General features: G+C 34.6%; 1 protein-coding gene across 3 annotated transcripts in view; it reads left to right on the forward strand.

Moving 5' to 3' along the window:
- The window catches only part of LOC118199055 (inactive tyrosine-protein kinase 7-like), a 164,884-nt gene that overhangs the window by 96,701 nt on the left and 42,923 nt on the right, over nucleotides 1-25,260 (forward strand). Inside the window, exon 1 of one of the 3 annotated variants that reach the window (XM_035370847.2) lies at nucleotides 24,998-25,200. The exons of the other annotated variants lie outside the window; for them this stretch is intronic. The gene's annotated coding sequence lies outside the window, so the exon portion shown is untranslated. Of the gene's footprint in view, nucleotides 1-24,997; nucleotides 25,201-25,260 lie in introns of those variants that run through there. 3 annotated transcript variants of the gene reach the window in all.

Raw genomic sequence — 25,260 nt, forward strand, 5'->3', positions numbered from 1 at the left:
TAGAAATTTCCACGCAACATCGGTTGATGCTTTTAGCAGCACAAGTATATGACCGATGGAAATTTTAATCGCGTATCTTTTTCGTTGCCAACCGACCAATCTGCCGTTTTTGATTATTTAAAAGTATTATTTTTTAAATATTCATTGCTTATCACCGTAAAAAAAAAGAAGAAGCGAATCATTCGAAATTATCAGTGTTTTTGATAATATATTATAACAAATATTGCTTTATACGATAATTGTGGTAAATGAAATGTGTTTCTAATACTCTTTAATATTGTCGACTGCTAAATATCAAACTCCGAGTCTGTATATACTGGTGTCTGCATCCAAAATAAAAACAGAGATGATGCTCCGTGGGTATACATTTTACTCTTATTTTCTTCAAAATGTAAGCTTCTTTCTTAATATTCTGGTCTTTATATCTTATATGTTATCCTTTATAAAGACAAACACAAGCGATTTTAAAATTGAAATTCATTTTATGTCAAGTCTACAAAGTTGCTTTAAAAAAATATTTTTTTTTAAACTAAGATTAGCGTGCGAAATACTAAAGCAAATATGTGTAGAATAAGATAATTTTTATTGCTGATATTTTAGATCTTATTTGAAGGTGTTACGGATTTGTTATCTATTGTTCAAGAGATATTAAGTTTTGCAGGTTCCTCCCCCCCCCAAAGCGCTCACCATTTTTTGTCAATAATGTGTTCATTAATTTACTTTCCTTCCTGTTGACAAGTTAGCGTGTGGACACGTTTTACTGAAAACGTATCTGAATTGTTACTCTTTCGAAATGGAGAGTCGTCATTGAAATTCTTATCTGCCTTCGTCACGGATGGCTGTACCGGAACAGAAATAACTCTTTTTCCGCGTGGTTAGTGGCGTCTTTTTTATCCTCCCGTTTTCTGCCTTATTATTAAATGTGTATCGGTTCCTTTTTTTATTGGGAGCGGTAACTTTTTACTGCTTGCATCTGGTGTGTGCCGATATCCAAGATTTCCGATAGCAAAAGTGGCGTATGTGAGAATTTTTTTATGAACGCGCATTCCAATTTGCAGTGATAGTGGGGCATTTTTGGAATCCGGATCCTAGTTCTTGAATTTCTTAAAGCCATCGAATAAGAACAATAAAAAGTTGTTGTTGGAGATGGGGGGTAAATGTAATACATTTTTTTTTTTCCCAATTAAAACAAAATTTGAGATAATTTTTATTCCGTTCAACGTTGCCACTACTCTCTTTTACATTTTTTTAATTAGAAAGTCGTCAAAAATTTACAAAATATGAAACAGATTATAAGGTATTTCTCCCTGCTTACACTACTTCGTGGTGTAGTGGTTCTGCACGCTGGACCGGTATCCAGAGGTTCGATTCCCGGCGAAGGCGTTGTTAATTTTTCATCTCTCCGACCTCTAAAAAAATCCTAATGTCTCTACAAGATAACAAAACAGATTCAAAATGCAGGCTTCCGGGTGCCCATATTCGGGTGGAGGACTACGTTATTCAAAATTTGATAGCTCTAGGTACCGTTGTTTTTTCACAATACGAAAAACGTAAATACATTCGTGCAGATTCTTCGTTACTTAATTTCTTTAAATGTAATACATGGCGATAATATTTGATGGCAGCAATTTGAAAAGTGATTCGAAGCAAAATGCCGTTTCGAGACTAATAGCTCTTCTGGAGTAACTCCCTTCGGGCTAAAAAGGAACTGAGATGCTTAAATTATTTCTTGTTTAAAGTTTCTTAGATATTTCTCTCTTTTATAAAGTTGGCTGTATTTCCACAAGACATCAGAATGGTAGAAATGAAACGAAGATACTTAAGAAGGGGTTAAACTCACCCTTGTTAATTCCTTTTTTTATGTACGTCTTTTTATCTTCATTATTATGAACTGTTTTCTTCGCATTTTAACGTCTTATATGTCAACTTTATGCATTAAATATCATGTTCTTCACACTTACTCTACATAAATTCAACAGCAAAATTACAAAACACTTAAAAATAGCATGTATTTAGAATTTCCGACAGACAGTCTCAGGTACGGGAGATAAAAATGTTTTTTTCTCTACAGTGTTGTTATTGCTTGCTTTTCAAATCGTTGAGCTTGTTAATAAAAAATTTATTAAAGTTTTACAAAATATGAAATAGATGAATAACACAAATTCGAAATTCAGAATTCGGTCATATTGGGGAACATATTCTACGTTATTCAGAATTTATGGCTTTAAGTACCATCGTTTTCTCAGAGTGGGATTAACATGCATACATACATGCAGATTCTTCATTATTTAATTTCTTTAAAAATAATACGAGCGATAATATTTGGTGGCAACAATTTGAAAAGGAAATAGCCATTTATAAGTTTAAGTTGACCTTACATATACGAAGATCGTACTTTTTAGAAAAGGACAGAATTAATTTATTTATGGAAATGACGAGATGGCCGCGAGAAATATCAAAAGAAAAAAAAAAAAAAAAAAAAAAAGTGCTCTTTCAGGGGGGAGGAGAGAGAGAGAAAGAAAAAAAAAATATTACGTCAGCCTGTTACTGAAAAAAATTCGTGCTTTTTAATCATCTGGGAAAACAATAATTTTTTATACATTTGTTATGGTAAATAAAATAAGAGATTCTATGTAAATTCCCCATATTTGGAAGTATGGTATTATTCTGATTTGTATTCGTCATGTGATTTCTTTAGAAATTTAGGGTCTGCCTTCTTCAGAGCGGAAGTTTTTTCTGCAGTTTCGATAAATAAGGCTCTGTCTTTCTTATACGCTGTTATTTCGAACATATATTACTGTTTCAACATAGATAAAATCACTATATCCAGATGGTTTCCTTTGTGTTTTCCCCATTTTTAATACTCGTTTCTGTTTTTATATCTTTTTTCCCCACATGATTTTTACATAAGGAGGTTTGAAAACTATAATCTATCTTTACATGATTTATTTTGGTTTAACCTGATTCTCTTAATGCCTTTTAAAAATCTGCATTTGAGTTCTGATAAGTAAAGGCAATACTTATAGATAGAAGGAAATATTTTTTAGATTTAGTCATACGAGCAAGAAAGACTCCATTTGTATAGTTCACACTTTTGGAAAACGTTTAAATTTGAAAATTAAAAATGGCAACTTGGAATTTGGAGAAATCATGTTATTCTGTTGAGTTACAATAAATTCTTCTCGATCTCATTTTCAGTGCGTAGAAATAGTATATATTGGTGTAGGTCTCCCATTTAGCGTGAAAAAAGTCGAAATTTAGTTTGCATAATATAAATTTATTAAATTTTGTGACAGTTATTTTCAGATTTTCGTCATTTGATTTATTTACTAAACTTCAAATATTTTCTGTAACCGTAACTACAGTGTCTGATAACTGTAATAGAAGCAAGGCAAGAACGTTGATTCTTCAGCTAGTAAGATCCAAATATACGATTGTCTTGCAGTTTTAAAGATCAAGTTAGTCACAATGTGTCACTTCTATCATATATGAACATTGAAGTGAGCGATTTGATTATTCTGATTCCTGTTTTCATGTCGTGCACCTTTCTTAGAAAAACTAAAATAAATGCGCCAAAAAAGTGCAAGCTGTAATGAAAGTGGATTATAAAAATGATGCAATATTCTCCCGTGGGATTTATTGTATCTCATGTAATATGATATTCACTGAGAAAGTTGTAATGTTCAAAGATACTCACTATAGTCTCACACGTCACTATTCATCATTTCTTTGATGCAGAGATTTTCTACCAGTTATACTGTTTTTTACAAGTTAATTTGTTCAAATCGTTTATTGTAATTTTACTTTATTTATTTAAACAGCGATTAGTATACCATATTATTCTTTGTAATATTGCTTCACTTAATTTTATTAAACCTAGGTATTTGCTATAATTATTTAATTCCCGAGCATAATTATGTATGTAATTTTGCATTGATTTGATTTAATTTATAAATATTAAAATTAGCTATAATATTATTTCATTCTTATTTTATGATATAAAAAATAATAATTCATCCCATTTATTTTAAAATATTTTAAAACAAATGGAATTTTGATCTTTATATGCTGATGCTCTGAGAATTTCCGTGCGTGTATAATAATTGTAATAAACTTAGCAATCAAGTTTATTTATTTCCATAATATGGCATCCATTCATCAAACTTAGAATCACTTCGGTTATCAATCCTTTTTCAACAAATTCGACTCGAACCACTTTTGCTCACAAAATTTATCTTTTTCCCCCTTTCCCTCTCTGAATTAGTTCCTCTCGTTTCTGAAATTCTGTTTATCTCAGAATTCTTTTCCAGATTTCTTTATCTGCGGTTCTTTGTTCTTTTCGAAGGAAATGGAAACTTTTATTACTCCACCAGCTGTAGAGAGTTTCACTCACGTCCATTTTCTCCCCCTGCCTCTGCTTATTTCCACAAGCCATTTTAGAGAATTTCAAAGTGGTTCCATATTTTTTACGAACCGTATCTAAAAAAGAAACTTTTACGGCAGTACCTCTTAACTTTTTCCCTCAAAGCGTTTATATTATCTATTTTATTATCGTGTTTGCGTAAGTGCAAAGAATCGGTGGGCGAATATGCCAGTATATGTAAATTCTGATGTTTATGACTTCAGATCTGTGTAATTTATCTTCGTGTTGCGTTTTGTAACTATATGCAAACTTGGGAAATCTAATAATGTAACGGTATATTAATAAAGAATGAACTCTGTAAGTATCGGTTGCTTATGTATATTTAATTGTAGTAAACGGCCATCATAGCAAGCAAGTAAATTTTGCTGATTTAATGTACAAACTACAAGATATACAAACGTTTATTGTTATTGCTTTATATTCTACAAATGGAGAACCGAAACCCTGTATTTAAGACAAATGCTGTAAATGGCTGCTTTCATTAGTAACACGCGCATGGAATTCGCACATGTTTTTTACCGTTTTTTTTAGACCAAAGAAGCTATTGTAAACTGCTGTTGCTAACCACTGTTATAATTCTTTTCTCCTTTAGGTTATTCAAAGTATGCGGGTTATTTACGTAGACATTTGTTATATAGAAGTTTCGGCACCAATGTTAAATAGGAAACTACTTGCCGTGAAAGGTTTCTACTTCCTCTTAGGGAGGAAACTAAACTCTTAAGAATTTTTGCTAATTACCCAAACTTTTAGTGATCGTGTAGTGAAACGGTAAAGCATTTTGCGTTGTGAAAAAATGCATCCCGGGACCGCGCCGTGAGAGGATCGAAAACATAAGAAAAACATATACAAGATATATAGGAAAAACATATTAAATATATAAAGAAAACATACTGTAATAGGTTTCCAGATTAAATATCAGTTTATTCAATTACATCACAATAAAAAAAATCTTAACCTCATCTGAGAGTCTAAGGAGAAGTCATCAATTTGTCATTTACCCTTTTTTTTTTCATTTAAATTCATATAAAAAAAAACTTAAGGTTTGTCTGGTAATTTAAAAGGGGAAAGGGAAACAATTTAAGGCCTGAGAATTAATTTAAGAGTCGACGCTGTTTTTACATTCCAAGAAAAATTATTGAAAACCCACTCAAAGTTCAAACACAAAAAAAAAAAAAAAAAAAAAAAAAAAATAGCACTTAACTTGGTTGGACATCTTGAAGTGGAAGACTCGTATCTTAATAAGCGTTGACGTCGGCCGGGCTCATCTTTACACTGATTCTCATAATGTCGACGTTATTTTACCACTGTAGAACAGAAACAGCACTGCTGCCCAGGACGGCTATCCGCTTGGTCTTGAGAGTCTAAAGTCAACACGCAGGTAACTGGTTTTCATAATGACGAAACTAATTTTGCCTCTGTAAAACAGAAACAGGAGCACTGCTGCCCAGGACGGCTATCCGCTTGGTCCTGAAAGTCCTAAGTCAACACGCAGGTAACTCGTTCAAATTTCGCCTCTTTACCAGAACGCGGCAAGGGAGCGTGTTTGCAGCTTCCGGCCAGAAACGTTTTTTCTAGGCAATTACGGCTCGCCTGTTCTTACTCATCCCAAGAGCAAGCTTCACGAGTAACGTCCCAAGTAAGTTCCACACGCCAGTCAGTAAGTGAGTCCTCTTAACCAAAACGCGGCCGGGGAGCATATTTGCCGCTCCCCGCCGGGAAACATCTCTCGTCGTGAATTACATCTTGCCTATCTCTTTCAAGCCGGTTTTCAAGAGTAACGTCCACAAGTCCAGCCAACCAGTAAGTGAGTGAATCCAACTCGAATTTCCTTCGTCTCCTTCACAAACGCGGGCTCCCACTATGGCTTCACTTATCGCCCCCTTAATTTTGGCAAAATTTGCGTTTTCAACCCCTGAATGCGGAAATAAGGGTGATCGCGCATGCGCGCCCTTCTTCACTTAGCCAACAACCGGACCCTCAATCGCCAAAAACCTGAATGACTTACATTGAAAGACAAGTAGCAACCTTTGACCTTTTTGTCACGTACTTCATCTCTTAAGGTCAACTACACAATGAAAATTCTTCTAGAACATTCTAAAGGACAAAGCGCGCGAAATCATGACTTGGCAAAAAATTGCCTCCCTTTCCCTGCTTCTTTCACAATGAATCAAAGCTTGTACAAAATTTGCAAATAAAAGAAAATAAATAATATTCTTTTAAACTAAATAATATTCCCAGAAGCATCTGTTTTCCCCCAAAATTAAAGCCTCAAAATAAATAATTCAGAATCAAATAAAATTAAAATTTCCATAAATCAGAAAATCATTCACCTAGTTTTTATAACGCTATCAGACAAATTCTCTACATAACACATTTTCGTTAATGACCCCCACAGGAAAAAAATTCTAGTATCTAGTATTCTAATTCTAGTACTCTAAAGTATCTAGTAAACCTGCTGTAAGGGTTTCAGCACCTTGTCTTGGAGTATTATTGAGAATTAGGCGAAATTCGATGGTCATGTTTATACTGTTCTGGACAATATTTGACTTCTTGAATGAATTTTCAAAGCAGTTATTAAAGAGACTGTCGCAATGCGGTGGTAGACAACCTACCGCATGTGACTGAAATTTTCGCTTTGGACAGATTAAATGGATACGATTAAGAAAACGAATAAGTTCAAGATCAGGCTCCGTAAGTATGCGTTATACAAGGGTTTACTCTGTTATATTCCTAGTTAATCTATGTAGAAAAGTACCAGATGATCGAAAGCTGTATAATTGTGGTAGGATAGTCTTGTGGCAAAGGGAAGCTTGAAATGCAGCTATTTAGAAAGAGTGCAGTCAGTGGCTTCGTAGCTTTTCTAGAGACAGTGCTCTGAGAAGTGCAGAGAGTGTGTACTAGTTTTTTTTCGTTTCTAAAGAAGCATGATAAGGAAACAGCGATAGTCCTGTGATGATGTGTTAAATCATTGAAAACCGCTCTTCCCAAAGTGTATGTAGTGTAGTGTCGTTTAGTGTTGCAGTTTTATAATAAAATTACGTGATCAAAGCGTTATATCTCTTTGTATGTTAAAACATTCTCAACTTGTAATTATGTGCTTCGTTTTGAAACACCGTCTATGAGGCAATAGCTAATGCAAACCGAGACGTTTTATGGCTTTTAAAAATAGATAATTAAAGTCAATCTTCTTATTAATTCTGATTTTTTTAAAAAGCGGAAATTGAATTCACAGCATTTTCTTTATAGCCGCTAAAAGAAATTTGCTATTAAAAAACTTTTAGCTTAATCATATAGCTGAACAAATTTTCTGTGTCTCGGAATGAATAATTTTTAAATATGTATGCTTTTTAATTTAATTTCTGTAAGAACCGTAATGCGGTTTTTGTTTGTGTTGTTAAAATAATAACAGAAAAGTCGTATTGTAGTTCATCATTCGTAAGAAGAAAATCAGAAAATCGTAAGAGATACGTTTCAATTTTTTTTTCTTCTATTATCATAAAAATAAGTTTCCCTGTTTTGAAATATACCAGTCTTTGTGTATTTTTTCCTTCTCTTCTTCTATAGTGTGCTTTTAGTTTCGGCTTTAAGGATTGTCTAAAGCAGTAGTTCCCAAAAATATCTGGTCTTGCTGTCCACAATCATATAATTGCGATCCGTCACGACTTATAATTGCTAATTATTGCGCCTTTAATGCAGATAATTGTTCTGAAAGTAAGAAAGGCCGGAAAAGGGAGATTTCAAAAGGAAAATAATATGTAATAATTATTAATAAGTAATTATAATTTTTGTAGTTATAAGTAAATATAGATAATTATGCAATAAGCGAAAGATACTTCAAAATTTTCGTGACTCATCAAAAACTTCGGAAACCTCTGCTGTAGTAATTTTATTTCTAGTCTTGTAAATGGTTACGAAAATAGATAATAACAATTTTTAAGTAACTGATTTTAAAACTAAAAGGAATTAAGAAGATGATGTCTTTGGGGAATAGTGTTTATCGTTATTATCACAGATTATTTATTCATTTGTGTTATATTTCATATGAATCAACAGAAAACGGGGCAATTGCCGCTTTCCTGCCTCTCCTTTAAAAGGAGGGAACCATTTCGTTAAAATTGTTGCCTTTTCACTTGTTAGAAATATTTATCGCAAAGTTCATGCCCTACAAATCCAGCGAAAAAATGCTCAGCTACATCTTGAATAAGTCCTTTCTTTAGAAAGTAAATACAGATTTTCCACATGAGGTTAATTTATGCTGGTTTACTATCACAAAAGGATTGTTCATTTCTAGGACTGAGTTTTGAAACAGACCTTTTTAAGTACAGTTACACTTGAAGACTATCTCCACAAGATCAGATCTTCTAAAAGTAACTTGTATTTATGCGTGTTTAAATAAATATCGGTGCTGAGTATCACCTCTTCAAAATGACCACTTCCACCAAAAGACCAAAATCATCTGGAAAATCCTAGAGAAGGTCCAGTGCGCGTTTTTTATTCTGAGTCGTGAATTAATTCTGAAACTAGTAAGACTGTAGTAAATGTTTTAAAACTGTTTCGGTGTGGTAATCGGAATACAGAAATCAGGTTGCGGTACTTTTTTTATTAAAAAAAAATTACCGGTTTAAAATTTGAATGGTAAACTCTTTTTATATATTAGATTATAATCTAAAATTTTTTGGATTGCAATCCGTACTTCCTCTGTGCAAGTATATAATCGCGGGAGTTAAATCCTCTCTCATTCAAAGGCAACGGGCTCTTCTGTTGATCCAATAAAGTCTAGGTAATTCTCTGTACATGATAAGTTAGATTGCATATGCTTCCAAATTCACCTTTAAAAAAAAGTTCTTTAAAATGTAAATTCCATTTCTCAAAGTGGATTCTGCTAGCTGTTATAACCCTCCCTCTCCACCCCGATTAATACCCTTGCTTTACGTGACAGTCATCCGAAACAGGTAAATCTCTGTAGCCCAAACAAAAGACTCGTGAAAGCGCCCGTTTAGCTAAAAGCGGTCGCACGTGCATGAAAAAGAACGAAACAAAATAATAACAATAAAAAACTGTTTAAAAAAAGTAAAAATTCCATCACGTGGAAGCCTCTGTTTCCGAGGATGGCGACCACGATCATCTTAACTGGCATAATCTGCTTTCGTTTCCAGTGAAATTTCGTGACTGCGATAGAAAGCGCCTTTTTTTTCTCGCCACACCCACAGCAACGCTGTTTCTTCTTCCGAAAACCATCATAATTCATATCTTGGATTCCGAAAGAGAGGGAAAGTTTGCATATTACGTTGAATGTGAATGCGCACGCGGACCGGTTCAAAATACGTGCGAGTATTCAACAATATGGTTTTTAATTTCATTTGTTTGTTATTGACCACAAATTGCAGCAGAAAAATTGATTCTAGTAGGAAATGATAATTGTTTTGTGTGCTTTCGGATGTGGGTGCAAATGGCTACGTAAAAATCTGTCACAGCCATCCATCAGTCCGGGAAAGTATGGGCCTATTTATTTAGTTCACGGTTATTACTTTTAATGTGAGTGATAGTCTGGATAATGGAACTCTGGAAATGATTTGTTATTAATTGGGGAAATTTTTTTGTTATTTCGATGTCAGTTTGTTTGTCCTAAAATATTTTTATTTGCCGTGTTTTTCCATAAAAATTATACAATGCAAATTTTTCTTGAATTTTCTTCCTGCTAGCAAATGACTATCTGTCAATCAATTAGGAATGGACTGGACCATGTATTTGGTTATGGCAAATTACACTTGTGTCTATCTAGATGACTTCATGGAGAACTTTCTTAGGGAAACTGACGTGTATTCAATTTGTGTATGGGGGAAATCACGAAACACCCGTGCAGCCGTTAAATTAACAGTGTTCAACGGTTTAGTCTATTCGGTTATTCGAATAAGAAAAAAAAAAAATTAAGTTCTTTCTGAATTTATGGTGTAAATTATGAGATTATTAACTTAAAGATGGTTTGTTTATAAGGTATTTTCTCCTTCCTCTCTTCATGCCTTTATGGTATAAATGGAAGCGAACTTGACGCATATTCGGGAGGTCGAATCCCGGCAAGGACATTGCGGATTTCTTCAACTTCCTTGCTTCGAAAAAATTCTTGGGAAAAAAAAAAAAAAAAACTACAAGTGGCGCCCGAACTGGACGATAATTCGTCACCACCACGATTCGGTGATTGGATACCTTCATTTCCAGTTGCTCTTTAAAAGGGGAAATATATAAGGTATTTTCCCCCTCCTATCCGCATGCTTTCCTGGTGTAACTGGATGTAAACTCGACATGTATTTGGGAGGTCCGGATTTCGAATAAAGGTTAGGGCACCCGCCCATTTTTCACGTTCCATCATCGATATAATTTAATGATTCTACAACTTTTCTCTAGCATTTTTTATGATTTTTTTTAATTAAATAAATTTGTGTTCCTTAATATATTGCTGTTCTCATTAAGGTTGACTAGTAGCCAAAAGTCTTGAAAACAGTGAATGTGTTTGTATGTTAACGGTTTTTGTACACTTCTAGAATAAACAGGAAATGAAAAGAAAAACAGAAGCTTTTGTAAACGGGAACTATTATTCGCAATTCTGCGTGTGTTTTTCGTATAGTTTTCATGTATATGTATATACAGAGCTTCTAAATACGGGAGATAATTGAAACTGCATAAATTATTTTTCAATGTAGCCCCCTGCCTCTTCAAAAGCTTTTCCCATTATGCTGCGACTGTGTGTATTTTGAGAGTTTAGAATTATGTTGGCTGATCTCTGAATCATTGAAGAACTACTTTAATCACTTTTTCATTCGTATAAAATTTGGGGAAATTCTTTACAAAGGCAAACACGGTAAAAAATTGTTCTGAGCCAACTCAGAGAGCGACAGTCCCAAAACAACTGATTAGTAGCTGCTGCAGTTTCGTTAACTGTTCTTTGGGGGTATGGTGTCTCACTTTGTCATTTTTCAGAATGGCACCATGATTGGGTAATAGTGCACATTTCCTGTCAATGGCCATCCGAAATTCCACGGAATGTCTCTACTTCCCAATACAACTGGTCAGTAACAGCGGCAGTTCATTTGAAACGGGTCACTTCGTGAAACGGGTTTGACCACGAGTTGACCCGGTAATTTACACCATAAATTACCGGGTTTGACCACGAGTGAAACGGGTGTCAGGTGCACTCGTGAATTTGCACATTCTGTCGAATTTCTGAAAAACTAATGAACAGATTTTAAGAAAATTCGGTATGAATATACATTTATAACAGAGAATGAGATGTACCTTTCAAAAGACATTTGATGTTCGTATGATTATTACTAAAGCTCACAGTGCAAGTATGTCCAAAATCCATACTGTGATATCCAACAGAAAACGAGTCTAGTAATTCCCACTCACAGCCAGCCATACAGGTCGCGCAGCGTGACAGCATACTGGAGAGGAGCCAGGTGAGGAGTCCCTTTAGCAGTCTATCCCACTTCTTCAGACAGAGATGGTTCTCTGTGGGGTATGGTGAGATGAAATTGATCTCCCAAGAGTGTCCCAGACATGCTCTATAGGGTTGGGTTAGGATATCTTGTTGCTTTATCTATGCGTCGAATATTTTCACTTTTTAGGTAATCGTCGACCAATTCAGCCTTATGGGGACGAGTGTTGTCGTCCATGAAAATAGGAACCCAACCGTGCCTCTGAAAAATTGAACGTAGAGCTCTAAGTTCTCCTGACTGTAACGTCATAGCAGTTAGAGAGCCTTTGTCAAATACACGCAGGGCGTGCGGCCATCCAACACAATGCCTGCCCAAATCATTACACCTCCACCAGGTAAAGATCCTTTTACCTCATGAGGATCTTTTTCTAGTTTGATCAGCTTCACCACCACGATTCGTCACCACCACGATTCGGTGATTGGATACCTTCATTTCCTTTCAATGCAGAGCTTAGTATTTAGTCAATCCTAACTTATCTTTATTTGTATCCGGTAAATTGATGATCCTGTTGTTTCCTGTCTCACCTTTAACGGGTTTTCCTAAAACTGTTAACGATTTTAACGGGTTCCTTGAACTGTTAACGATCCCAGGAAATATCCTTAAGTTTGTTTAATAGTAAATTGGTAATTGTTTAATAGTAAATTGTAAAACAGTCTAGAAAAATTTCACAAATATTTAAAGGTTTGACACAGATAAATATTAATTACGTGTAAGTTGTTTTTTAATATTTGTTGAGACACGATAAACGCAAAATAGATTTTTGTTACATCACTATGTATGTCATTCATACTTTTTTTCTGCTAAACTTTGAAACCTTTTTAACTACGTCGTTAAAATTTTGCCGTTTGAAGTGAGAATGTAGAGATTAAACAACTTTAGCGAAAGATTATAGGAAATTTAGTCTATTCGGATATGTCGTGTATAACTGAGCTTGTTAAATATAATTGGGTGCAAACAGAACAGTGTAATCTTATTAACGTGCGAGATCCTTTCGTATTTCCATAACTAGTCTGGTGCTGAATTCGTATTAAGCCAATTATTTTTAAAGAAGGAATAACAAGGATTGGGCTTTTCTGTATAGAATTAATTTGAAGTGTATTTAAAGGAAATCGAGATCGTTACATATGTGATTATTTCAATTTCCTTAATTCTTTGTTAGTACACCATTAGTATTAATAGGAATAATATAAATAGTAAGCTGAAATATTAGACATGCTTCTATTTAACGAGAAATATTTGAAATGGTTTTTAAACTAAGTAAACTGTTGATAGGTTCTCAAAAATCGAAGTCAGCGGTGTTTTTTAGCATCTTTGTTATTGTTTTTCATATCTCTGGTAAATCTTCTAGAAACAGGAATATTTGCTCATTAATCGTTTTACAATACTGGATCAAAACGTTTACTCTTGTTTTGTAAATTTAGAGTTCTGAGGGCGAAAGAACTTCAGAACTGTCATTAAAAGTGCCAACAATTTTAAATGCAATTCTTAGTGCACTTTAAATTATTTAAAATTCAACTGATACCCACCAAGACTGAGCAGCTGCGCATCCTTAATTCGGATAATGCGGAGGAACACGACAGAAAATTCAAAATCTTCTCCTGCATGGTCATGTTAGTCAATATTCGATCGCGAAGATTTGAGAACATTTAGGTAAATGTCACTAAAATCACTTAATTATTGAAGGTTATATCTCTGTTCTCTTACAAGCCGGAAACAAATAAGTAACTTAGAGCATTTCAGGAACTCTTATTAACCAGTACTTATTTGCTGTCACGAAAAAACAGATATTTGCATAAATATGTAACATCATAGATCATAATATATATTAGTAATGCTTGTAATGTCATTAGATTATTTTGAATCAGAAAGATATGAAAAATGAGCATGCCCTCGCCGGGATTCGAACCTGGCCCTCTCTAAAATACGCGTCGAATATCCTCTCAGTTACACCGCGAAGCATGCTGGAAGGAATAAAGTAACTAAATTTTGCAAGGTATAGTTACAGATCTCCGCAGAATTGTTATTCAGGTGGTTTTGCCCAATCGCAAATTTTGCCGTAAAGTTATTCTAGTATGAGATTTGAAGACATCTGTGATTATTAATCACATTAAATGTAACATTGCTGTGCTTTTTGTGATAGCTGCAGGTTAATGGGTATAAGCTTAATCATAAACGGAATTCTAGGCAATGAAAGACCCATTCTTTTCGTACGTCAAAAATTTGTTTCGTAAGCTTGCCGGGAAATTCTTTTTTGAAAGCTAAACAAAAGATGGTATTTTAAGTGATAATTAAGTGAAATAAATGAAAATAGCGTAACTTTATATGATTCATGGAAATGATTGGAAACCTAATAGTTACTTCCATTTACTATCAGTAACTAGTATTTTCCTCTCTTTGCCGCGAAAATGTATTGAAGTGCAGGATGAATATTCATAAGCGCACAAGTATATCAGATTTTTATAATTCTATTTATATTATATTTGCTATGTATTTTATAACTTTTCTGTTTTAAGCTTACGAATGAGAATAATTTTTATACTTTTTGTTATTCATAAATAATCACGGAAATGGAACAAGGTAGACACAATATTTAATGATGATAACTATTTTCAAACTCAAAAATCTTCAGTTTTCCCTCTCCAGTTTCACAAATAGCGTAATAAACCCTGTTAAGTATACTTGGAAGTAAATAAGTCCCATTAAAAAAAATCATATTGAAGTGTTTTACAAGACCTTGGGATTATTTTCTACCGTTAAAAACTAGAACTGCAATCCTTCAATTGAAGATGGAGTCGCTACCGGCAGGAAAAGGGATGAGTTTTATAAAATAAAGAATAAAATAAATAAAATTTCTTCTCTCCCACGAAACAGGTCGCAATTTTATTTTTACCTTGTCAACGCGAATGCTACTAAAGCATTGTTCCCTCATTTTTCTTTCTACAGACATCAGACTACGCTGAGTCCCCCCCCCCCTTTTAAAAAAAACTCTCTATACTTCTGTAGCTTTCCTGATCGACGTTCCTATTATGTTCCATCGTTTCAGTTCGATGCTTTGTTTTCACTCTTGAGAAATGTTAGGTGCCTTTCATATTTATTCTGTTTTAGGAGGGAAGGTATGTCCGTATAACTATGATATTGATAAAAATAAGTTTGAATCAAGAAGATGGTAAAACGTGCTGTTATTAGGTGCATTAGCATTATTTTCACCTTTTGTCGGAAACCACCTCATAATATCTGAAAGAAAATAAGGGGGTTCATTTCTCCCACATTTCTGATTATGGAAATTAAACGCAAAAGTTCTTATTTTTAATGTATTATTATTTGGATTTAATTAAACAGATTCGTGTTGAAATGCTTCCAGACACCTTCATGGCAAATCAGATACAAACGGAAATTGCATTTTCTATAATATCTGTAGTCTGACATCGTGCTGCAGTAATGTAGTTTGATACAGTGATTACCGTAATAACCTGAAAGTAAAACGACATTTTTCCTATTAAAACGCACTTTAAAGAAATATACCAGATTTATATGCGCAGTCTAGCTCATATTGTTCAAGCTATTAGATTTTTCGAAACTGAAAGCCTAGAAAATCAGTTGTGCCCTCTTCGGGATTCGAACCTCGGATCTTCCAGTTGCAGCTGCGTGAGTTATCCACTTACATCACAACAGCATACAAAGGTTACACTCTGTTTGATGCTTTCGTATTTGAAAGTTGTCTAACTTATAAAGCACATTTAAAACGTCAGTATCTATTTATGTGAGAAACTGTCTTACATTCTAGCTAGCATAGTAATTAATATTGCGAAGTAGGGGGTTCTGTGTCTTAGAGAACAGCTGGCGTCTTGGGGGTTTTAAAAGAGAACTAGCTCTTATTTATGTTAATTATAAGGTAAAATCCTGCAGCAAGCCTATTGCAGTCAGCCATCTAAGAAGAACAGTTGTAGCGGTTGCTTACGATGTAACTTAGATTTTACTCTGAAACGCACGCAGCAAAACCTCATAGTATGTTTTTTTGTGCCCGCACATCCATTTGAAATGCTGGCATTCAAAAGACAATTCTGTGGAGACCACTTGTACTGCATCTATGTATTAATAACGTTATGTTAGTTTTAATTTCCGAGATCTGTGCAGGTTCAATGACGATGTCTTAATTTTATGCACCAGTTGTATTATGCTGACTTAATATCATACAGTATTCTGCAGCCTTATCCATTAGGAAATAAAAACTAAAAACATTCAAAATTTTCCTCATGTTACAAAAGAATTTTGGAATGTTCTCCAAATCGAACAGCAGTTTCCTTACGTCGTCCTGAAACATGTTGAAGCGCTTAACTTTGAGAACTGCTTTCAAAACACTCACTTTTTAAATTTGTGTAACCTGAGAGCTGTATTTATAGGTTAAGATTTAAAATGTAATATTTAGTTTCTGAATTCACTCTGCTAAGGGCACCAGATCACTGCCTCGATACGCCTGTTTTTTTCCTCATAAGAACCATTGAAATGAGCTTTGGGGACCACTTGTGTCTAGGTCGCCAAATTCTCTTCATCACACCTTGACTGCTACGATTTTTTAGTGGCCTTTAAAAAAATAACTTAGTAAATGTTTTATTCTTATCACTATTATTACATAAAAATAGTATAAAGCTTTTCTAACTGCAAAAGTGTCTAGCGGCAAAATGAGCTTTTAGGCCGAACCATTTACGAATTAATCCTCCTGAATTATGGAAGTAAAAGGATTATCGATTAAAGTGCATCAGAAACTCTTTCGTTTACAAATTAACAACAGCCTTATGGCTCATTTAAAGTCCCACCCGGTATTACAGGATCTCGCATAAACCGCTTTCCATCAGCATTGGGAGGGAGAAAACGTGATTAACAGTTTGCTTTATTTTAGTGGTGACTGGAACATAAAACTTCTGCCTTTCGAGTGTTTGGGGTGAGATGGAAACGAATTATTTCCTTCTGTGCAACCAACCTGGAACAGTGCAATTTGCAGGAACGTTCCCAGTGCGATCATTTCGATTCGCTTACCTTGACTGTAAATTGCCATAAAAGCGGAGACCGGGCAGACAAATCAATAGGCTCTTAGTCAAAGTGGCTTTTATGTGTAATGCTATCGAATCACGCAACTTTTTCGCTCTTCCATAGGCTGTATTTTTGTGGAATTCAACATCGATCTAGTAGTGGTGAGTTGGCAGGAACAACATTTGTAAAAGTCAAGTCTGTGGTTATAACTTTCACAATAATTCACTTTCCGTTATGGATTTTATCTCAGCAGGAATAATTCTTTGGATAGTTTTGTCATACTATTTACGTCAAAAATGGGCGTTTTGATTAAAGAATTTAAAAAAAAAAAAAAAAAAAAGGAAAAACTTTGTTGTACAGACATTAGTGTTTTCCGAAGGGGTAGGCACGAAAAATTAGCAGTTCCCTCCGCAGAATTAAAAATTATTGCCTTTCTTCGTGCATGCTCTTATGGTGTAACTGGTAGCACATTAGACTAACAGTCGGAAGATTAACGAGTCGAATGCTGGCAGGGCCGTAAGATGATTTTTCGCATCTTCTACTCCAAAACATATAAACTTTCGTGCTTTATAAACTATCGTGAAACTTACTTTTCCTGCCGTTAATTTCAAGTTAAATAAATTTAGTTTAAACCGTTTGCGAAAGCTATTCTTGCAATAACATTATGTGAAGATTATAATAAATAGATTCGTGTGTCACAGTTATTTTATTATAGGGTCTACCGGAAAATTCTGTCCGGTTGGGAAGTAAAAGAAAACAGTACATTTTTCAATCCTTCAGTAATATTTATTATGTAATAAAATTTCCATCGTCACCTATGAGCTCTGACCATGATAATTTTTAATGCCAATTTTGAAAAATGTCTTTTCGTTAGAAGCAAATAGCTCAACTAGTGCTTGGCCGGCATCTGCTTCAGTTTTGATTTTTCACCCTTCAAAAACATTTTCAAAGAGAGAAACAAGTAATAATCGGATGTTATTAGGTGTGGAGAGTATGGTGGATGCTTCAGCATCCACCATACTCGCTAGCTCTATGATTTTCTGACGAGTCGTCAAACCAGCATGTTGCCTGACATTATCATGATGCAGTATGATGTGCCTTTTGTTATACGTCGCCGGTCTTTTTTCTATGACTGCTTTAAAACATCCATTTGCTGACAGTATACCTCCGAATTGAGCTAATATTTAGGTTTTAAAAGCTCTTAATGTACTGGTCCTTGCCTGTCCCACCATATACACAGCAGTTTCTTATTCAGGCTCTAACTGTCTTTAAAGGTATTGGGGGCAGGTTCTCCGGCTTTGCACTATACTCTTTTCATAACGATGTTTTTGTAGATTGTCCACTTCTCATCACCAGTTATCATCCGATCCAAGAAGGGTTCGATTTTGTTCCGAGCAAGTAAATAAATACTTACGATGATACGATCATGAAAATTTTTCTCACTTAAATCATGAGGCACCCATTTCGAATATAAATCAATCGTAGTTTACGAACATGCTCCGAAATCGTTTGTTGAGCTGAGTTAAGCATTCCACCCCCCCCCCCCCCAATCACCGATGTTGTCAAAAAGGATTTTTCTCCATCGTGGCCTTAACAGTAATGACATCGATTAAAGATGGCCGCCCAGAACTTGGCTTGTCATTAAGGTCGAAATCACCTGCTTTAAATTTTTCGAGCTATCTCATAGACGTTCTGTCCGAAACTGCATTTTCACCAAAGAAATTGTACAAAGTACAGTGTCGTGAGTTTTGTCGGTAGCTAAGTTTATACGATTGCATCTCAATAATGACATGAAACACTTTTGTTTCACTTGATTGAGAAGAGCTCACGTGTATAAATGCAATGATAAAGAGAAATAGCCGTATTTGTCTCAAATGAACATGTGCGTGCGTGTTGAATCTTTAACTAACATTATCGGACAGAACTTTCCGATATACCTTATAGTACATATTTCCTAGCTGAAAAACATTATGATGCTTCACACAAATACAAATGATAATAATTAGCCCTTACGGAATATCCGTTCTTGGATCCGTTCACTGTATCCGCGGTAATTCAGATCTGCATGGGTAAGCACGAAAATTATAATCATTATGGCTTTCTGTTTATTATTATTCGAGATCATATATTACTATTCGAGATCATATTGAAATGAAAGAATTAAAGAAATTATTTTACCTGGATATGTTTATGTATGTGTCAGAGTTGTTTTGAGTTGTTTGTTTTTTTAAAGTAATATGGAAGTAAATATAAACGAAATCCATCGGAATCCCATTTCCTTAGTTACAGTTTTGTAGGGTAATAAAAAGAAAGAGAATTCCTGTACGAAAGCTTTCCTTCCCAAAGGCAGATAGATAGTCCTAGTCTCATTCTCTAGATTGCAAGGGAATCCCTAAGATAAATACGAGTCAAGTTTCTGTTAAAAGGTATCCCTCTCCTAAGAAAGAAAGCCCTTGTATGCTTTTGCCGTATGTACAGTGCCGAATTTACGTATAAGCTGCACAAGCTATAGCTTAGGGCCCCCACTTTCTTAGGGACCCCAAAATTGTCCCATATCCCATATATATATATTAAAAAAAAAAAAAAAAAAAAAAAAAAAAAAAAAAAAAAGACTCATATGCCTCATAAAGAGCTTTCATATCTCAAATAGCTTAGGATCTGCTCGCATCTAAATCCTTTCCTGCGTATGCGTATAGATAAATATATTCCTTTATATTTAATTATATGTAGCCAACTTAGTGGCCGAGTGGATAAGAGCACGTAAACACTGGTAAGTTGATTCGAGTTTAGATCTGCGATCTTGCATGAGCGTTTCATGGTGTAACGTCGTCAACATGAACCATTTTCTGTTGAAAAGTGCTCCATGAAGGGCATCCCTTCCCTCGAGCAGATTGCCCTAGTATGTTTTGCCGTAATCAAATAGACCCTCTTAATTATGCAGGAAAAGCCTGTTAAATTCAGTTACAGTTTATTTATTTATTTATTATTTTTTTAAATCATTGAGCTACTTCTCTCATCCTCCCTTAAAACCTTTACTCGCTCTACTCTCCTCCCCCCCCAAACATCTGTTAAAGATGTTAGGAGAACTGATATCCGGAACTTGAGAAAGAAACATTTTTGGAATATCCAAAAAGTTATTTCAAATATTTAATGGAAATACCTCATACAGCGAATACAAGAAATCTTTATTCATATTTCATACTAAGACTTTTAGTCATCTATCCAAATGAATTGGCAAGTTCCCTCAGGTCCGTCCGTCGAAATGCTGGATTTTAAATTTGACAAAACTGCATAAAGATTTGATGCCAATAAGCGCAGTACAAAAGTAACGAAATCGATATTTTTAAAGATTTCTATTCTAGTACCACTTTAGGAAATGAAATGCATTTTGCAAATGTAAAGATACTTTAACAGCTATTCCTTGTTCTTAGATAACGATTTAATTCTAGAGAAATCATTTTCCTGTTCAAGATATTGGAAAAGCGAATTTCCCAACATCTTAGTGTGACAATGGCATTTCCTTAACTCAGTCTATTAAACGCATCCTTCGCCTAAAGGAATGTATGGCTATCGTAAAAGATAGCTTTCTTTGCAATGTTAATCCACTCGAATATTACTCACGCAATGCTTTTATTTGGCGAGTTATAAGCCATTGTCCCCAAATGTCCAAATAAATCAGATTTAGAATACCCTGCTCTTACAATTGCATTTTGTTTCGTAGAATTTCCGAGGGTAGAGGATCATCGTTTGAAAGCTGTAATTTGATCTACTGCTATACCGGTTGGAACTTATCTCCGTATACGTATACACAGCGGCGTGTTTAACTGGAAGCTCATACTTCTTTTATGGGTTTATTGTACCCTTTCCTAAAATGTTCTGTGATCGAAAAGAGGGAGGTGGCGTAAGATATACTTTCGGCAATGAACAACTTTTTATATGAATCTCGTTTTATCTTTTAGTTTTGAATAATAGTTATTGAACTGAAATGCCCTCCCCCCTTTTTTTTTTAAAATATGATTGCTGCAGCGCATTATTTTTTGGTTTTTATAGTTTTCCTATGTGATGTATCATACCTGCCTTGTATTTTGGCCGACATTCCGTAAGCTTAGGGTTGTTTAATACGCCTTTGCAAAGACAGGATATTTATATATGTGTAACATTACTTACACCGCAAACACTGTGCCAGTAATACAACACGGATGGCATTGCGACTCCTGCGTAAAATAATACTTCTTTATACTTCTTTGTTCAAAAAAAGGTCAGGGAAAAGTCATGGTACGCGCGCGAAATGGATTACTTGATAGTAAAATAGTTAAGGATTCAGTAAAACAGTCTGCCTATTGAAAGGAATGGCATTATGGCGAACATTCTGTGGAAAACTTGCTCGATTAACGTTAGACCTCCGGAAAATCACAAAACTGGACATGCAATGACTTGAGATTTTAATTTCGGGTCGAATTGTCAGTGTTCAGCTGTTTTACGTACTTTGTTACGCTAATGGAACTTGCACTATTCGAATTTGACTAGTAGAGGTTGTTAGTGTACTATGTAATAAAAGAAATGTATAAAGTAATAGCATCTGTCACCGTTACTTTGTATTGTAAGGCAAACGGAGTTAAAGCATTCTTCGGCCATTCAGCCGCGATATCATATTTTGAGCAAAGGGTGTTTGAGCAGCGATGCTTGGATATCTTTGATCGAAAACACATCCCTCTCATGCCGAAATAGCTTATATGGCGAGGTTTCTCTTCCCTTAACCACGCTATTCTTTCTTATAAAGATGGTTCTATCGAGGATTAGCGTTTTCAGACAGTTCACGCTATCCGAAATAACTTTACGACCATCTGAAACATTCATTTTATCAATGCTTCCAGAAATATCAGTGGTGCTGAAACAAGTGTGTATTACTGTTCTCCATTTCATTTCGAATAGTTTAGTGGTACAAGCATTTTCGAGAATTTTTTAAATAGAGGAATTAAATTTCGCAGGTGTATTGTGCAAATTGGCTGAAAGATAAGGATGAAGGGGCTGACCGTGGATATTAAAATGTGCTGTGGCCTGGACAAGGTATCTAATACCTAAGAATTTTTGACTCTCTTTGAAAACTCTACAGTACACATTTAGTTAATAGGTTATCAGTTTTTCAAAGCTTATAACTGTCCCGTTAATTGTTTCCAATTCATTTTCTGTGTTGGAACCAATTAACAGGACAGTTATTGCAAGACGTTGTTGCATTCCATTATTAACTATAATCCTATTATACTTCTGCGAGCTGCGCCTATATTGTTAATCTTCAGTACATCTGAAATTATTAAGTCTATTTTCTTATAATTTACCTGTCTTTTCTTAGAAGCGATCATCTTCGTACGTTGATAGATGCTTAGTTATCAAAATCGCAAAAGTCTGTAAAAATTGGGTGAAAATAAATAAGTAACCCACATCAGTTTTAAATAATAGATTTCGTTTAGATTAATTTCTTAATAATTTCTTAATTTTCTAATGGCAATCCTTCCTTTTATAATGTAGTTCCATGTTATCTGAAATTTTCGCATCTTGTTTGACTACTGATAGATAACCTTATAATTCTTGCACAATTTTGCGAAATATGGCTTCGGTTTTGGTGCTAGTTAATAAAGGTGATCTCTCCTGAAACCATTCCCGCTAGATGTACACGTGCAGCCAATGAACTAGATTATTATAGTGATAGCTACTGTTCATCTGTAGTTGGAAGTTTTTATTTCTCATCTAAAATACTGTATTGATTTGTCTCTGGTATTTAGGAAGGCTTTATTGGGGAAGATCAGTACTGTTTTTACCATTTATATTATTATTTATCATATCCATATCGTTAGAATTTATATTGAGATGATGCATTTAGACAGTCTTAGAGCAAAATTAGAAAATACTTTCCGAGTTTGTGCTTGATTAAGATAAACTGAGGCGGTAGTCTCAGCTTTTTTTTTTTCGGGGGGGGGGAAGGCACGTCAGAGCCTGTTTTCCTTGTTTTTAATAGGATAAAACAGACTGGTTTTAGGGGACCTTCTACAATCATCTGGGAAAATAGGCCTATGCCTTGTACACCTAAGTGATAATCGGGTTTGAATGGGCAACCATGTAGTCGTATTGAATAGAAGTCGTAGTTTAAGAAAATATCATCAGAGCTTACGCATACAAAATTACATCTCGTTTTGGTTTAAAAGATGACATCTAACAGATTGTGCTTCCTGAAAGAATTTCTAGACTTTTCTAAAAGTAAACTAATTTTCATACTATAATTAAACATACTTCTTGAGTCCCCCCCTCCACACACACAAATTTTGAATATGTGTAAAGTCTTTTAAGCATACTTGTATAAAGTAACAGTCAAGTAAGAAATTTAAAATGCAAGGCTGTACTATTCGTTTTCAAGTAAACCGATTTGCATTATGAAAAAAAGAACCAAATAACTACTTATGCTAATAAACTAACCTACTAAACTGTTTGTAGAAAAATTACCTGCTTGAAGCAGGATGAAAAGTTATCATTGGGTTATTATATGTACAATATTGGTGATCGCTGATCATTTTCTTAGCTTTAGGTGCAATAATTTTCATGCAGGAATTCTCCGAACCTTTATAGAATTATTTCAAAATATATGAGACTGAGAAAGTCTGCATTGCATTCAGTACAACTGCCTATTTCAATGCGTAAACTAAATCAGTAGTGCATTTTTGAAAGATTTTAGTAGGTATCTCATTATCTGTGGTGAATGTCTCATTGCCTTGCAAAATTATTTTCTTTTGTACTTATAGTCAAATCTTTTTCAGGAATTTCTGTAGCAGAATATTTGTTCGTTTCAGTTTAGCATCGTGTTGTTTTTCCAACATTAGCTAGTATTTGTCTTTTGCATTGTTAAGCTCCGAAATTATACTAATAAACCTGTATTTATTATGTAGCAAATTAATTACTATTGAAATAATTAGCAAGCAGAGGACATTAATTTCAAAGAATCTTAATGAAAATTTAATTGGTATATATCACCAAAAATATATCTGAAATGATAAGACGTTAAGATTTCAAATCAGTGTTTTTCCTTTCTCGGCATGATTATTCTTTGATTACAAGGTACCTGTCACATAACTTCATTGATCGAGTTTCAGTTTTTTTTAATATATTGAATTAATAGAACTAAATTTTTAATCGGACAGAAAGTTCCATATAATTTTTATTTCATTACATGCTACTTAAGGGACATAATATTGAAGCTTTCGTACCAACAATTTTGCTTAATAATCTCAGAGGATGAACAGTATTTCTGAGAATAAAATTACAGAATGATACTGGGCATCGTCGATAGCCATATTCTCTATACGACGAGCATCTCTGCAGAAGATTAAAATTATTTGGAACTGTAGATGGTCGTCTTAAGGAAGTTTCACTTTTTTTCCGTATAACAACTTTTCTGCACTGCTGCATTGCTGTAAAGCTGGTTACGGAATTAACCCTTGCTTCTCTACTTACTTGAATTAATCTTTCATTTATTTTACTGTGCATGATTTTGCTCGTTACCTTAAATGGGCAAAATAACAGAAAGCGTAGCCAATCCTTTTTCCTCAGGTTCTGTTTACTTTGCGGATGCCAATTACTCCAGCGATGATAGAGTAATGATAATTAGAGTATCGGCCTGCTCTGGAGAAGATTTGTGGATTTTATGCGTAGGCTACCGTCGTTGTGGGCGTGGCCTCAGTTTTCTGGGTATCTTGGAGACGTTGGGTGTTTACACACACGCGAATTCACTGGTGGGGGAAAGCAAACGGGGCGGAACATTGTTGAAATGTCTTTTCCCCTTCACATTTTGTTGCTGGTTTCAGTCCTCTCTTTCCTAATGTTTTATTTATTTGTTTTTTTATATGGTTTTTCTTACTGCTGATGATTAAGTACGGAGCCAGTCTAGAGAGCCGAATGTACTGTTGAATGACAGCTTAAATGCTACCTGTCCACTCAATAACAAGGCGGCAAATCTTTGAAACCTGGTGGCAACATTTGCCGATTGCCCACATCGTGCTTTTGGAAGTCTTGAGGTTCTCTCGTTTCCCTACAGCGATGGTAATCACGCTGCTGCATTTGGGGGAGGAAGTTTAAAGTGAGGAGGGAAAAGCACTCAACTATTGAGTCAGGAAAAATGTGACTTGAAGAAAAGGTTACAAAAAAGAGTTATAAACCAGCGCGAAAGATAAAATTGTTTAATTCAACAACGTTCGGTTATTTTTCATACCTGTAATTACTTTTTTAACTTCCTTTTGTGAACAGCAATATAATTAGTGTAATTATTTTTAT

The sequence above is a fragment of the Stegodyphus dumicola genome, chromosome 8 (assembly GCF_044657685.1).
Source record: "Stegodyphus dumicola isolate Sdum_Otavi_A_Nest chromosome 8, ASM4465768v1".
In the NCBI taxonomy this organism is placed as follows: Eukaryota; Metazoa; Arthropoda; class Arachnida; order Araneae; family Eresidae; genus Stegodyphus; species Stegodyphus dumicola.